The 16096-nt window shown below is 44.7% G+C and overlaps 1 long non-coding RNA gene across 1 annotated transcript; it reads right to left on the bottom strand.

Annotated features, from left to right (window-relative positions):
* Nucleotides 1–1713: 1713 nt before the first annotated feature.
* On the bottom strand, nucleotides 1714–4401 carry LOC128779306 (uncharacterized). The gene is made up of 3 exons (XR_008425209.1): nucleotides 4296–4401; nucleotides 3456–3583; nucleotides 1714–2238 (listed from the first exon to the last, which is right to left on the bottom strand). It is a non-coding gene; the product is annotated as an uncharacterized lncRNA (long non-coding RNA).
* Nucleotides 4402–16096: the final 11695 nt, after the last annotated feature.

Below are 16096 nucleotides of genomic sequence, written 5' to 3'. Positions count from 1 at the left end.
TTGCCACCCTGGGCTTCCTGCCTGCTGCTTCCTGGTGTCAGCCTGTGGGAGCCCCAGGGACACACGCTCACTTGAACGACATCTCAAAATAAATGGGGAAGGGAAAACCGATACAAAAATGTGACAAAACATACCACTAAGAGGAACTGGAAATTGTTTCCAATATTTGTGCTTTTGCTCCCTGCCATTGGCTGGAAAAGGCATTTCCAATTGCATTTCTTTTGGTTTATGCCTCTCTCGTCTCTCTAACCAGCTCCCAAGAACAGGCACAGACTCTGTTCTCTGTTCCTTCCCCTCTCGCTGCATAGCTCCGACCCCACGAGCCAGCATGTGTTATTTAAATCCAACCTACACTGAGTGTTTACTGTAAGTGCTACTGTCACCCCCCATTTAAAAAGTAAATGTCTTTCCCTGGCCGCTGTGGCTTATTTGGTTGGGTGTCATCCTGCAAACCTAAAGGTCGTGGGTTCAGCTCCCGGTCAGGACACACGCCTGGGTTGCTTCAGGGCATGTACAAGAGGCAGCCGATCAATGTTTCTCTCCCTCTCTTCCTCCCTCCCTCCCTTCTCCCCTCCTTTCCCCTCTCTCTGGAATCAATAAAAGAAAAAAAATTAAATTAAATGTATTGAGGTGACACTGGTTAATCAAATTTTATAGGTTTCGAGTGTGTCATCCCCTTTTCCAGAGGAGGGAGCCAAGGCTGGGTGCGGGGACGAGGACCTGAGGGAGGTTTGCAGGCACAGGAGGCCGGCTGGACAGGCTTTAGAGCTGTAACACTGTACGGTTCCGGGGAAACAGCAAGCCCTGCCGGGAGGGGCGGGTGCGGAGCCGGAGGCCAGCTTCCTCTCTCCAGCATTCTGTCCTCTCTGCAAGTAAAGTTCATAGTCCAGGAAACTCCCCGAAAGTGACAACGACTCTGAAACTTTCCCTGAAGATAATAAGAACTGTAGGAGCTCCCTCATCACATGCCATCCCTTCAGCTGACAGTAACTCTTTCTTCGCTTGTAGCCAGGCTTTCCAGTTTACCTTCAAGTCAGGATAAATCCTTCTGAAGAGGCCTAGTGACATCCAGGCCCAGATCTGGGCCCCTCCCACCCCCCAGACGGGTGGGCAGCCCTGCCACCCCATCTCTCCCTTTCTTTCTTCCTTCCCAGAGGTTTTGCAGCTCAGCTCCCTCTTAGCCAAAGAGAAGCAACTGTTAGTGTGAAGCAGGAAGGAGGTTTCGGGAGGGCCCAGGAGGCACTTTTAAACAGGAATTGACTCAGGTCCAGGAAACTATAAATGGGCACCTTGGCAATGCAGGTGCTGCATCTCCTGCTTGTAAACCCCAGGCAATGCCAAACAGAGCATCTGTTTATCAACTGTCCTGGATTCAGGAAGCCAAACGGCCCCGCCCGCCCATCACCAGGGCATTTCCCCCAGGCCAGGGCCCCAGAAATGACCACCCCTGAGATGAAACGCTCTTGGGATGAAACTGAGGGGGAGCTTTCACAATTTGCTGAGGCTTCACACCCTTTGTTGTTAGGAACTTCTGCCTGCTTTCCAGACTCTTCGGTCTCCGTGAGTATAGGCTGAACAGTAGGGTTGTTTTGTGTTGTTCCCTCTCTGCTCTTTACCATCTCCTTTCCATTTGGATAAAACAATAGGCATCGAGGGCTGGTACGATAAGCACAGTGTTAAGCACTTCGTCTTTGGTCACTTTAATCCCCGCAACGAGCCATTCATCATTAACGTGCAAACAATGATTAAAAGGCGAAAGATTTATCGATCTGAAGAGAAACCAGAGTATTGCAAACAATGATTAAACATATCATTAATATACACACTTTACAGATGAGACACGAAGACTTAGAGAGATTGAGTACATTACCCAAGTCAAACAGTAACAGTTGGGGTTTGCACACAGTCCAAGTTCAGAGCCCCTGAGCTTACTTATCAATGCTCTCCATCTCCTTACAGCCTTCCTTTCTCCAGATGGGATCATTCCAGCCCCGTAAGCCCGTCCTCATTATTTCCCTCGGAGTCAGGAAAGCTAGAACTGGCTCCAAAGGCCCTGGATGGGTTTGTATGAAGGGCCAGAGCCATAGACGGTTTCCTCTCCGTGACTCAGTTCAGTCTCTGACCACATCCACACCAGCTGTTCAACCTTATAGGTTGAAATCCTTCTCAGCGAAGTGTTTTTCCTCATGTTGGAAGTCTGTGTGAGCCGTTCGGGGAAGCTCCAGCAAACCAGGGGGCCTGGGCACAACGGAAATAAAACCCTATTTGCAAAGCAGCCGTATTGGCTAATTAAAAAACACTTCAACAAAATGCCTCTTAAGGAAAATATATTTGGGGAGGTATTATGCTCTTAACTGTTTTACTAGGAACACAGCACAGAATTCCTACAGGGGAAACAGCAAAAGAGAAAAGAAACACCCACGGATGTCACCTGTGGCTGTGTTTTCCTTCCGGTCCCATCTCCCCCACATACCTCACATATCACTGCATCTGCCCCAGTGACAGCGCCTGTCACTGCCCCCCACCCCCACCCAGTCCAGTAGACCATTATGGCAAAGAGCCCCACTCTGGAACCAGACAGCCTGGCAGCAACCTTAGGCAAGTTACTGGGCCTCTCTTGGCCTCGGTTTCCCCATTTGTAAATGGCAGTGATAATTACAGTCCCTGCTTCAGCTAGATGAGTTACAACGTGTGAAGCATTTAGAACAGTGACACATTGATTGTAAGCACTCAATAAATGTTCCGCTCTGCCACTTAATTAAGAGCCCTGTGAAACTGAGCAGGGAAAAGGGTATGAAGTCAGACAGCCTTGCCCTTGAATCCTGACTTTCAACAACTTGTTTAACCTCTCTGACCTCAATAACAGGTCTATCTATAAAATGAACTTAATAATGTCTAGATTTTATTAGGGTTATTGAGAGGATTAAATGAGACAATACAAGGTCTGTCCAGAAGGTATCCAGCCATGTAATATGAAAAACAGAGGCATTTATTGAAGAAGATACAAGATACAAGAAATATTGTATTTAGGACAATGATGCCTCAGTCCCCCTCAAAGCAGGCACCTTGGGACCTCACACAGTTCTCCCACTCGCCATCGGCTGCCCCATAGTATTTTCTGAGTCTCATCGGCAGGCTGAAATCTCTTCCCTTTCGCAGGTGATTTTAGCCCTGGCTGGTGTGGCTCAGTGGATTGAGTGCTGGTCTGCAAACCAAAGGGTCACTGGTCCAACCCCCAGTCAGGGCACATGCTTGGGTTGCAGGCCTGGTCCCCATTTGGGGGTGAATGAAAGGCAACTACACATTGATGTTTCTTGTCCTCTCTTTCTCCCTCCTTTCCCCTCTCTCTAGAAATAAATAAATAAAATCTTTTTAAAAATCAAAGGTGATTTTAGTTTTGGGAAAAGCCAAAAATCACAGGGCACCAAATCTGGGCTGTAGGGGAGCTGAGTCACCTGGGTGATTTGATGTTTCGCCAAAAACTCTGCACGAGATGTGATGCATGAGCGGGCATGTTGTTGTGATGAAGCTGCCAGTCACCAGTTGCCCATAGCTGTGGCCTTCTGAATCATCTGCATAGTTTCTGCAAAGGAATGTTCAAGCTTAACGCAAAATTTGATGCAGATTCATTGCTCTGCTCACTTAGTCATTTTGAATATGAGGGCCACAGGGCACACATGCAACAGCATTTACCGCCCCCACTGATAGTACAGTGATGTTGTCGTAGTTCGCACATGCGCCTTCCAGTCCACTCTCCTTGGCTGAAGGTTACATAGATGCCACACAGACTGTTCTTGTTACATTAACAATGGCTGGACTTTTTCCAGACAGACCTTGTCTATCTAAGAGGCTCAGCACAGGGTATGGCTGGAAGTAAGCACTCAGTAAGTGGCCCTTGTTACTGGTATGGTTAACTCCCCGAATTTCAGTCCCTTCAGGTGTAAACGGAGACAATAACACCCCAAGCAGTTCTGTAAGGGCTGAAACACATGCCATCTAGTGTTGCTTTCCCTCTCTCCTGCTCTTTTAAGATGTTCCACCTACTGCATGTATAGCTGCTGACTCACCTGCCAAGGCCCACTCAAAATGCTGCCTCTTACCAGAAGCCTTCCTGGGTCCCCACCCAGTGCTTTAGAACCCCTGACTGGCTCTGACTTGAATTCGGAGTCACTCAGTTCTGATCTTGTCTCCTGTCCATTCCACTCCGTGAACCAGAAGTTCCAGGACACAGAGCCTCTTCCGATCAGCATCTCCCCAGTGTAAGTGGATGCAGTCCTACCCCTCTCCCAAGTTACCTTGAGATCAAGACAGATGGTGGTTGAGGGCCATCTTTGTTGCTGACTGCTGTCTTCACCGGCTTGACTCCAAAGCCTTCAGCAGGAAGCGGGGGACTGGACCTGCAGCCCCGACGCAGCTGGCAGCACCCTGAGCCCTCTGGCGGACAGTATGAGGTTCCACTTAACAGGCCATTCCTTCCTCCCTCCCAAGGCCTTTTTAAGGGCATCAAGGGCCCTTGACACGTTGGGAGTTCCCACAGCATGTCAAAAATAGTAAGATGCATTCACATCCCACGTGCAATGTAATTTACACGTAAACTGTGTGCACGTGGAGGTGCAACTGATTGGTTGGCATTTTGTTTTAAGGCCATTTATTTAAATATTTGTGAATTTCCATTTTGCAATGTCCTGTTTTCATTTCGAAGCCAGTAACTGTGTTCTATGTTTCAACTATGGTTCTTATACCCGCCGAAGCCTGTTCTCTTAAGGAATGGGCCGGCAATGCCTAAATCAGAGTGGTCAGATTCCCAGGTCCTAGAGCCCATCCCTACTGTGCTCGCCCTATTATACTCTCTCTCTGTCTCTCTAACTACCTATGAATAGCTCTACAATCTCTCTATATCCTCCATGTTCTTTCTATCTATCTATCTATCTATCTATCTATCTATCTATCTATCTATCTATCTATCTATCTATCTATCTGAGCTGCCTAGGGGAAAAGCAACTGGGCAGAGGTTAGAGAAGCGTGCGTGGTGTGAGACTGCCCTCTAGAGGTTGCTCCAGGACGATGCAGGTGAAGAGCCCCCTCTTCTATCAGGCTGAGATCAACCCCACAACTCACTGACATTTATTGAGTGCCCGTTTATACCAGGCACCATGTATGTGCTCTGGAGCAAAGGGTACTGTGAAGAGTAGAAAGCTCATTCCTGTCTCAGGGAAGTCACCATTTTGCAACGGCGACTGCAAACACATCATCACACGATCAGAATTCAGTGCAATGGCCGCCGTAACAGACATACTAAGTAAGTTCTATGGGAGTGGGGAATAAGTCTGGGGAAGTAAGAGAAGGCATCACAGAAGAAGTGACATTTAACCTTGGTTTTGAAGGATGAGTAAGACTTTGCTAGGCAGCGCTGGAGATGAAAGACATTCCAAGCAGAGGGAAGGAACCGCATGAGCAAAGGCAATGTACGGTAGTAAGTGCAGGCTGGTCGGGCGGGTGAGAGGCAAGGTGTAGCTGGAGTATGCATAGTATGGAAGAGTGCAAGACCCACCTGGAGAGGCAGGTGGGGCCAGATAGAGCAGAAACTACCCCTGGAAAAACAAGGACGGGATGCTCTGGATGCTCGGGATGTCCAAGATCTTGTGCCAGACAAGAGGGAGGAACCTCTGTCCGTCCCCACTGCCCTGGCTAGGTTGCGATCTTGCACTGACCTCCTTGTTTCTCCTCCCTCCCGCCTCCTACCTTCCCTGCAAGTCGCTGCCTAAGGATGCTTCGAAATCACAAGTCTACTTCTGCCTTCCCCCTGCTTAAACCTCTTCATCAGCACGCACAGGAGCAAGGCTCTTTAGAGTAGCAAGGACCTGAGTCACACTGAAGTAACTTATATAACAGGGGATTATTAAAAGGCCACCCGTGGCAGGCAGGAGAACAGGCCTCTGAGCCACCAAGCAGCCAGGCCATGTAGTGAGAGGAAGGTGACTGGATGGTCCAAAAGGCGACAGTACAGCTGTGGGGAAGGCAGTCCTTTACTGGCACACATCTCACATTCCTACAAAGTGTGTGAGCGTGATGTGTCTGAAAGCTGAACGGCTGATGTATGCGTTAGGGGAAGGAAAGCTCTGGTGCCAGAGAGCAAAAAGTATCTCAAAATTACTTAACGATGGCCCAGAAGCAGAATGAAATAGTGGCTGAGAGTATTGGTTCTAAAATTAGATGGTCCTATCACTTACTGCCTATGCGGTTCCGGGCGAAATTAACTGACTGCTCTCTGCTCCTGTTTCTTCTCTATAATAATAGCGTAGTAACTACCTCAGATGTAATTGAGCAGATTAAATGCTTCACACATACCAAGTGGTTGGAACAGAGTGTCCACTAATAACCACTCAATAAATGTCCTTTATTATCATTCATGCAAACACCGGGACAGAGTCTAATTACCTCCTGAGGTATCCCATACAACCCACTCTTCCTTTCTTCCTGTTAGTCATGGAAACCCCGCCCTTAAGCATTTAGTAGGATAATTGGTAGTTCGGCCAGAGACCAGATTTTATGATCCTCCTTGCAGCTAGGTGTGGCCATGTGACTAAGTTCCGGCCAATGGGAGGTGAGCAGTAGTGAGCTATACATCTTCTGGATTGCATCTTTAGAAGAAAAAATGTTGCTTGTTCTCTTCATACTCCTGTTTCTTGTTGATTGAGAAGTGGCCTAGACACAGAGATGGAAGCCACATGTTGAAGATGGCAGAGACACCCTAAAAGACCCGGGCTGCTCGCCTCCTATTGCCAGTCACCCCTTCGTGGTGTTGGCACTGCCTGAGGACTCTCTCCCGTCAAGGCCTCTAGGCCATCACAACAGTTTCAAGCATACATCCACGCAACAACATCCACAGTGAGAAAAAGAATAATTTACCCCTGTTGTGTCTCTTTCTTAGAAACTCCCTGGCAGACTTCCCTTCATCTATCATTGACCAAACTTGGTTCTCTGTAGAGGAACCAACCCTTGCAGCTGGCCTGGGACTGAGGGGTTTTCTGGGATGTGGGACTTTCATAAGAAAACAAATACGCCCTCCAAGGCTCCCCTTGGGCTCAGAGTGAAGCTAATCTCCAAGTAAGACCATATCCTTGCTTCCCTTCTCCCTGCTTCCCTCATTTCCTTAGGACAGCCTGTCCCTCAACCACTTGTACAAGCATCCCTGTCTCAGGCTGTGCTAGGCTGCTAGTCTAGCGAACCCAATGTAGGACTGCTGACTATTGCTAAACCCAAGCGGTGGCAAGGAAAATGCAATTACTATGATTCATTCAGGCCCTGCCCTGGGGCAGGGCTGGAGTCCCCTTCTGCTGACACACAGGGCACTGTGGAGGAGGAGCTCTGGGCTCAAACCAGACGACCCAGCTAGTATGAAGGAAGAGAAAGACAAGATTATTGGGAAGGCGATCAAACCAACAGCATGTTCTAGCAAGTAATGGCCTTGGGGGAAGAAATTTTTTCCTATAAAAAAATTATTTGGTAATTTTTTAAAAGAAGGAATCCTGTTATATCTAGGCTGCCCATTGTATTAGGTACAAAGTTTGGGGTTTTATGAAAGTTAAGGCTTGGCTTTTGCTCCCTGTGAAATACCCATGTACTTTGTAATAAATCTTCCCAATTTTTGATGAACTTAACTTGGATTCTGTTACTTACAACCAAAAGGTCCTAAATGACATAGGAATGAGCATCTGGAGGAGGGTTCATATAGTAAACCCTGAAAGAAACTGTGGACTTGGCTGAGTTGGGGGGAGGGGGACGAGGAGGAATATGTGACCACCACTACCTTGCTATGTGGTAGTGAAGTGGTTGGTTAAGCTCTTCCCTGATGTTTTATGGTGCTCAGTCCGTGTGTCCACTGAGATCAGGCTTCAGGTGACTTCATAGCAAGGAGAACATGTTGGTCATTGCTTGTGGACTTCAGTAAGCTGCAGCCAGAGAGACAAGCTGTTATCCATCACTGGCCCAGTTGACCAAAGATGGTAAAACCAAGGGCAACCTCAGATTGTCAGTCTAGATCAAGAATTAGCCTTAAGTGCCCTGGCTGATGTGGCTCAGTGGATTGAGCACCAGCCTGCGAACCAAAGGGTCACTGGTTCAATTCCCAGTCTAGGTCACATGACTTGGTTGTGGGCCAGGTCCCCAATGAGGGGCAGGTGAGAGACAACCACACATAGATGTTTCTCTCCTTCTCTTTCTCCCTTCCTTCCCCTCTGCCTAAAAATAAATAAATAAAATCTTCCAGAAAAATTAGTCTTAAATTCTGCTAAATTGTGGTGTCAGATTCTCTGATTCTCCATTAACCTCCAGAATGCTTGAAGAATTGATTAGAAAACCAAAAGGTCTTAGCTGTTGGAATAAGAATGTTGATTCATCCATTCAATAAATACTGAGTGAAACCCTTATCTGGGCCAGATACTATTCTAAACAAAGTAAAAAGGGCGGGCAGTGCAAGAGGGAGAAGGATGATAGATAGTAACCCAAACAAACCATTACATTTGTTTGTGGCATTCAGAATAGAACCGCAGTCAGAAGGTACTAAGTACTACAGAGGAAACCAGAGAGCTAGGTGAGGAGTTTGGGGAACGTAGGGTGGCTGCGATTTTGAATAGGGAGGTCAGTACAGGTCTCATTGAAAAGGCAAAATCTGAGCAAAGACATGAAAGAAACTAGGGAGTACGCAATGTGGATTTAAAGGGGGAAGAGCAAGAACATACCTGGGTGTTCAAGCAGCAGCAGAAAGGTGAGTAGAGAACGGTAGGACAGGTCAGACAAGCCACCAGGGACAAAGTGGGATGGAGTTTAAGGGCTTTGGCTTTTCTCTGAGCGAAATGAGAAGCCAGGGCAGAATCTCGGGCAGAGGAGTGACTTAGAGAACTATACAGTAACTCCTCACTTAACCTCCTGAATAGGTTCTGGAGCCATAAGCTAAATGACCTGTAACCAAATCAATTCTACCGTAGGCTAATTGATATAAACAGATAAGATATGAAGAGTTAAGTTCCTGCTCACCTCATCAACATTATAAGGAAAGGGCATTATTCCAGGACTTGCTGTATCTTAAAAGGATCTCTCTGGCTGCTGGGTAGATGAGGATAGATGATAAGGAAGCAAGTAAAAGCAGGGCAAGTATTAGGTCTGTGCAGGAATCCAGCTGAGAAAATGAAGGGGACTCTGCACTGGAGGTGTGGAGAAGTGATCGGACCATGGATGGAATTTCAAGGCAGAATCAAATGGTTTCCTGGGATGGGGTTGATGGTAGGGTGTAAGAGAAGCCAGTTTGTTTTTTAAAAACAAACAAAACAAAAACAAAACAAATCCTCCAGTCTCTCCCCTGAGTACACCCATTTTAAATGAACTTCCTGGTAGCTGTGGCATGCAAGCTTGTGGAGTTTAACTTCCAAGGCAGATGGGAGGAGAAAGACTCCCATCAGACCATCAGCCCTCATTACAGTACCTTGAGGCTAAGGCTCTCCGTTAGGCCTGGGAAATTATCAAAGACAAAATCCCTACTTTGGGCTCTTGAACAGAGACCTCCCAAATGAAATGCTGAGGCTGCTGAGGTGTTATGGACACTGTAGCACCAGAACAATATGTATAATGCTGGCCAACAGAGGCCTGGGACTTTCTTAAGCTAATGCTGCAGGAAGACTCAGTCCCAACCCCCATAGGAAAAGAATACAGCAGTAGTAGGGAGAGGATGGCTCAGCCTGCATAGCTCCCTACTGGAGACTCTACCCATCCGTCTTCTTCAGAGCATTCCAGAAGAATGCTGGTTCTACGAGGGGAGTCCTCCAAGCCCTTTAATCCTAAGGACTGGGGAACTCACTCCACTGCCCAGGAAGTGAGTTAGACAATGGTGTCTGTGAGATTTGCTGATTCTACTATAGACTTGTCCAAGAGTACTTGGAGTAGCAATTGTCATTGTCTTTTTTTCTTTGCCACTATTGTATATGAGTACTGACTACTAGTAGGTATTGCTAATTAGAACTAAAACTGGGATTTTTGTTATGGTCATTAAAATATAAGGAAATGTACCTTATAATTGATGCTACTGTGAGCATGGTTGTTTTCAAATACTTCGGGGTTGGAAAAACTCAAGAAAATTTAATGAACATGCTTAGTTAGCAAAATGCTGGGAGAAGCAAAATCGATTTAAAATACATATATTGTATCATTTGACACTTTTTTAAAAAAGATTTTGTTTACTTTTATTTATTTTTTAGAGAGAGGGGAAGGGAGGGAGAAAGAAGGGAGTGAAACATCAATGTGTGTGTGGTTGCCTCTAGTGCACCCCCTACTGGGGACCTGGCCCACAACCCAGCCATGTGCCTGACTGGGAATCAACCAACAACCTTTTGGTTCACAGGCCAGCACTCAATCCACTGAGCCACACCAGCTAGGGAGGATGATTCAACTGACAAGGAGAGAAGTTGTGGTTGTCCTTGAGGCGGTTGGGTTATGCTTGGTGGGGGTGATCTCAGGCCGTACTGGGAGAAAGGTCTGTTTGTTTCTGTGTGTGTGCAGTTGTGCTGGGCACATGTGCTGGGCAACGTGGCCTAGAATGTAGTGGAGATGTCTGCCTGGCTGTGAGTCGTCGGTCCCCCTTCTCAGGGTACTGTCCCTCAATTCTTGCTATGGACTCCAACAGTCACATTTGAAAGGGTTTTTTTTTTTCTTTTTTTCCGGGTTTTTTTTTTTTGGTCTAAATTCATGGTTTTTAATGTTTTGATTTATTTTTTAAAATATCATAGAATTTTACTGTGCTATTCTCTCAAATTTTGTTTCCCCTCCCCTCTTTATTCCCCTCCACCCTGCATACCTCTTCCTACCCACATTCCCCCCCTCTTTAGTTCATGTCCATGGGTCATATCTATAAGTTCTTTGGCTTCCACATTTCCTATACTATTCTTAACCTCCTCCTGTCTATTTTCTACCTACCATTTATGCTACTTATTCTCTGTACCTTTTCTCCCGTTCTCCCCTTCCCAATCCCCTGCTGATAACCCTCCAGGTGATCTCCATTTCTGTGATTCTGTTCCTGTTCTAGTTGTTTGCTTACTTTGTTTTTGTTTTGGGATTTTTTTTTTTAGATTTGGTTGTTAATGGCTGTGAGTTTGTTGTCATTTTACTGTTCATATTTTTGATCTTCTTTTTCTTAGATAAATCCCTTTAACATTTCATATAATAAAGGTTCAGTGATGATGAACTCCTTTAACTTGACCTTATCTGGCAAGCATTTTATCTGCCCTTCCGTTCTCAATGAAAGCTTTGCTGGATAGAGTAATCTTGGATGTAGGTCCTTGCCTTTCATGATTTCCAATACTTCTTTCCAGTGCCTTCTGGTCTGTAAGGTCTCTTTTGAGAAATCAACTGACAGTTTTATGGGAACTCCTTTGTAGGTAACTCTCTCCTTTTCTCTTGCTGCTTTTAAGATTCTCTCCTTATCTTTAATCTTGGCTAATGTAATTATGATGTGCCTTGGAGTGTTCCTCCTTGGGTTCAACTTCTTTGGGACTCTCTGAGCTTCCTGAACTTCCTGGAAGTCTATTTCCTTCACCAGATTAGGGAAGTTCTCCTTCATTATTTTTTCAAATAAGTTTTCGATGTCTTGGTCTTTCTCTTCTCCTTCTGGCACCCCTATGATTCGAATGTTGGAATGTTTAAAGTTGTCCTGGAGGTTCCTCAGACTCTTCTCATTGTTTTTAATTCTTGTTTCTTCATTCTGTTCTGGTTGAATGTTTCTTTCTTCCTTCTGCTCGAAACCATTTTTTGGGTCCCAGTTTCCTTCCCTTCACTGTTGGTTCTCTGTACATTTTCCTTTATTTCACTTTTCACAGCCTTCACTTTTTCCTTTATTTTGTGACCATACTCAGCCAATTCTGTGAGCTTCCTGATTACCAGTGTTTTGAACTCTGCATTTGATAGGTTAGCTATCTCTTTGCTGCTTAGTTGTATTTTTTCTGGAGCTTTGATCTGTGCTTTCAATTTGGGCTTTTGTTTTGTTTTGTTTTCCCTGTGCCTGTTACGTAGTAAGGGGTGGAGCCTTAGGTGTTCGCCAGGGCGGGGCCACCCACGTTATTGCGTTGTGACGCTGTCTGTGGGGGAGGCGTCGGAAAGGCAACAATGCCACTTGCTTGGTTTTCAGTCACTTCCGCTGCTACCCACAGCAAATTGGACCCTTCTGGTGCCGATTCCCAGGTGGGTGGACTTGTGTATGTTCTAGTACCCTGTGAGTCTCTGCAATGAACTCTCCTGTGAGGCTGGGAGTTTCTCCCGCCTCTGCCTCAACCCTGCATATTTTTACAGCCAGAGGTTTTGAGGCTTTATTTTCCCAGACTGGAACCCTGGGTTGCGGGGTCTGTCTTGCTCCCCAGTTGTCCCTCCCAGTTTATCTTCACACAAATGTAGGACCACCTGCCCAGGTCCTCCATCCACTGCCTCACTGCAAGCCCTCTCTGCCCAGCTGCCCATCTCCGCCCCTCCTACCGGTCTGGGTGAGTGTTTCTTCTTTAACTCCTTGGTTGTTGGACTTCCATACCATTCGATTTTCTGTCAATTATGGTTGTTTTTGTTTTTAAATTTGTCGTTGTCCTTCTTTTGGCTGTGTGAGGAGGCACGGTGTGTCTACCTACGCCTCCATCTTGGCCGGAAGTCTTGTTTTGATTTCTTATTTAATTTCATTGTGGACAGAGATTGTGGTCTGTGTGATATTGATTCTTTAGTATTTATTGAATCTTGTCCTGTGGCTTAATAAGTGGTCAGTTTTGTAAGTGGTCCGTGTGTGCTTGAAAAGAATGTGTAGTCTCTAATTGCTGAGTGCAGAGTTGTCTGTGAGTTCAATAAATACAGGCAGTTAATTGTGTTAGTCAAATCTTCTATATCCTAGTTAATTGGTCTTTTAAATCTGTCAATTACTGACAGAGATGTGTTAAATCTCCCATCATGAGGGTGAATTTCTGAATTTCTCCTTATAATTCTGTCAATTTTTGCTTTACATGCATGTTATTAGATGCAAACAGCTTGGAAATGTAGTTTCTTCATGAATGGAACCCTTTATTAACGTATATATGAGCCTCTTTTCTGTAGCAGTATTGTTTTTGCTTTAAAGGCTATTGTGCCTCACATTAATATAGTTATAAGGCCAACTACTCTTCCCTACTTAAAAGCTGCTTTGGAAGTCCTCCTTTTTCTCTTCTCAGTGTTTTTTCCATCTCTGTTGGTTTATTCCAATCTGAATAAAACCATGTTGCTGTTTTTCTATTGTAAAGAAAAATGCACTTGACCCCACTTCCTCCTTCAGCAATTCTCTGTTCCCCTTTACAGGAAAATTCCTCAAAAGAATAACGTTTAGTTCTCTCCTCCCATTCTCTTATTTTTCTCATTCTTAGTGTTTTATTCACTATTTTACATCGTATTTTTAAATAACCTGCTGCATAGAGACAGACTCATAGAGACAGGGAACAGAATGACGGTTGTCCGAGGGGAGTGGTTTGGGAGGACTGGGTGAAAAAGGTGAAGGGATGAAGAAAAAGAAAAAAGAAAAGGAAACATATAGACGCAGACAACAGTATGGTGGTTAACAGAGGGAAAGTGGGTAGGGCAGGTAGAAGAGGGCAAAAGGGGGATAAATGGTGAAATGGTGATGAAAAGAAACTTGACCTTGAATGGTGAATACACAGTGCAGTATACAGATGTGTATTATAGAATCGTACACTTGAAACCTACATAATTTATTAACCAATGTCACCCCAATAAATTCAATAAAATTTTTAAAAATATAAAAGTAAATAAGTAAATATTCTGTTATATTTCAGAAGAAATACACAAGCATATAGAAAATTAGAAAATGTAGATAAACAAAAACAATAAAACAAAAACATCACATTCTCACCATGCTGTGAGTTTCAATGTTAATAACTCAGTAAAATTACAGTAATAGACGGATCTATATGTATTTTAATGTATGTTTTTATAAATCAAAATAAGGTCTTATTATACATACCATTTTATAACCTCTTTATATCATTTATACACCTTTACCTTTCCACATTGGAAATTTTTCATCTCACCCAATACCTAGACTAAAGGCAAATTTTCCCAATTACCCCAAAAATGTCCTTTGTAACTGGTCTGTCCACACCAGCATCTAACCAACGGCTACATGTTGCATCCGGTCTTCTAGTAAAATCCCCTTTTTTCAGAACACTAACTTGTTGAAGGGACTAGACCAGATGTCCTACCTTTTGAATTTGTCTGGTGCTCCCTCCTGGTTCTGTTTAGCTTGTCCCCTTATTACCTGAATTTCTTATAAACTGAGAGGCAGATCTTAAGGATTAATGGGTCCCAGTCAAGTTGCTTTGATGACATAGGTATATGATAGATGGTGTTGTGTACTTCACATTGCGCCTCGTCATAAAATACCGTATCTGGTGGCACGCACCTATTGTGACAGAACTATTGGCCACTGGTCCAGGGTGAGGAGAGCCTGATCCCTTCAGTGTGAACTACATTTCCCCCTCGAGACTAGAAAGTAACATGCGTGTCGTCAGTTCCCTGCCTGCTCACTGTCCTGATGGGTTTAAGCCAATCAACAATCCTTGCCTGACTCAGCAATTTCATAGGGTTTGCAAAATGATGGTGTTCAAATTCTAGATCTTTCTGTCAATTTTTTCCTTATCAACTGAATTTATCTGATTATCCTAAAATATAGTTCCTACTATAAAGGCAAGATACATGCTTGCTTATTTTCCTTTCATCACCAATTTTCAAGGTCAGTTCAGTTAAATAGCCATATAAAATGTTAGCAAACAACTGTTTTTAAACCCACTCTAATCGGCTTGTACTCCCACCAACACACAAAACTTCTCTGCTTAAGCTCACCGATGACCTCCAGGTCGCTCCATCAAGGGGCAAGTCTAGTTCTCATCTGACTTCACCCATCAGCAGCATTTGAGACAGTTGATCACTCCCTCCTCTTTGAAACACTTTACTTATTTGACTTTCAAGACATCACCTTGCCTTAATTATCCTTCTACTTCACCAGCCATTCCTTCTCAGACTCCTTTGTTAGTTCCCCTCACTTTCCTGACCTCTTTAATTGGGGTTCCCAAAGCTCCCTCCTTGGACTTCTCTATCTACACTTACTCTTTTTTTGACCTTGAACCAAAAGGACGTTTCAATTCCAACTTCCTATCTTTTTCCCCGCCCCCAGCTCCCTGTTTTAACAAGCCCCAAACCCTTCCGTCCCTATGGTGAATTAAAACTTGAGCTACTCAAGCTTTCTGTGTCTGACCTCCTTTCTCCATTCCGCCATATTCCCAGCCATGGTGGCTTCAGTTTAATATTCCACGATGACTGCTCTGGTTTTATGTTCTCTGTTTCGGCTCCCTAAGGACTTTCTTTACTTCCTTGTGAGCTCAGTTATACACTTGAAAACTAGGATTTATCACCAAGAATCATTTCTCCCTTTCCCTCCTTCCCCCCTAAAAAAAAAAACACCTCCTTTTATGTTTGTGACTATTACTGTTATGGAACGTAGTACCACCAGCCGGGCCTTTGGGCAGAGGAAGTATTGTTTTAGACTATGGAAAATTGGTGATTTGAATATAATATAGAACACCTTTCCTTTAGCTGTCAAAAACAAGGCTTTGCACTTAAAAATATGTTTGTTATATTTCATGTAGCATTTTTACGTGTTGAAGCAGGAGGATTTTTAGAATATTTAGTGTAGCCATATTGCCAGAAATGGAAGTGGAGCAGCCACATCTGTGTGTCCCCTGGCCATGGCCGATGGGCCTACGACTGGAGACACCAACTCCCCTCTGTGTTTCACACATGTTGTTCACTCCGCCTGGAATAGCCTCATCCATTCTCTCCCTCTCCCTTAATGTGTCTAGCTGACTGAGAGCTATCCTCCAAACTCAGCCCGGAAATCGCTTTTTTCAAAAGGGCTCTCCTAGGTGCTTTCCCCATAGAGTTAGTCCTTCCCTTCTTTGTATTTTGCAGGTAGTTTTGCAATGTTCATTAACAGGATAGTTTTAATGATTTGTTCACACATTTATTTGCCTGC

Source organism: Desmodus rotundus, chromosome 9, assembly GCF_022682495.2.
Source record: "Desmodus rotundus isolate HL8 chromosome 9, HLdesRot8A.1, whole genome shotgun sequence".
Lineage (NCBI taxonomy): Eukaryota > Metazoa > Chordata > Mammalia > Chiroptera > Phyllostomidae > Desmodus > Desmodus rotundus.
The sequence above is the reverse complement of the archived record's forward strand: the minus strand, read 5'-3'. Positions and strand labels throughout refer to the sequence as shown.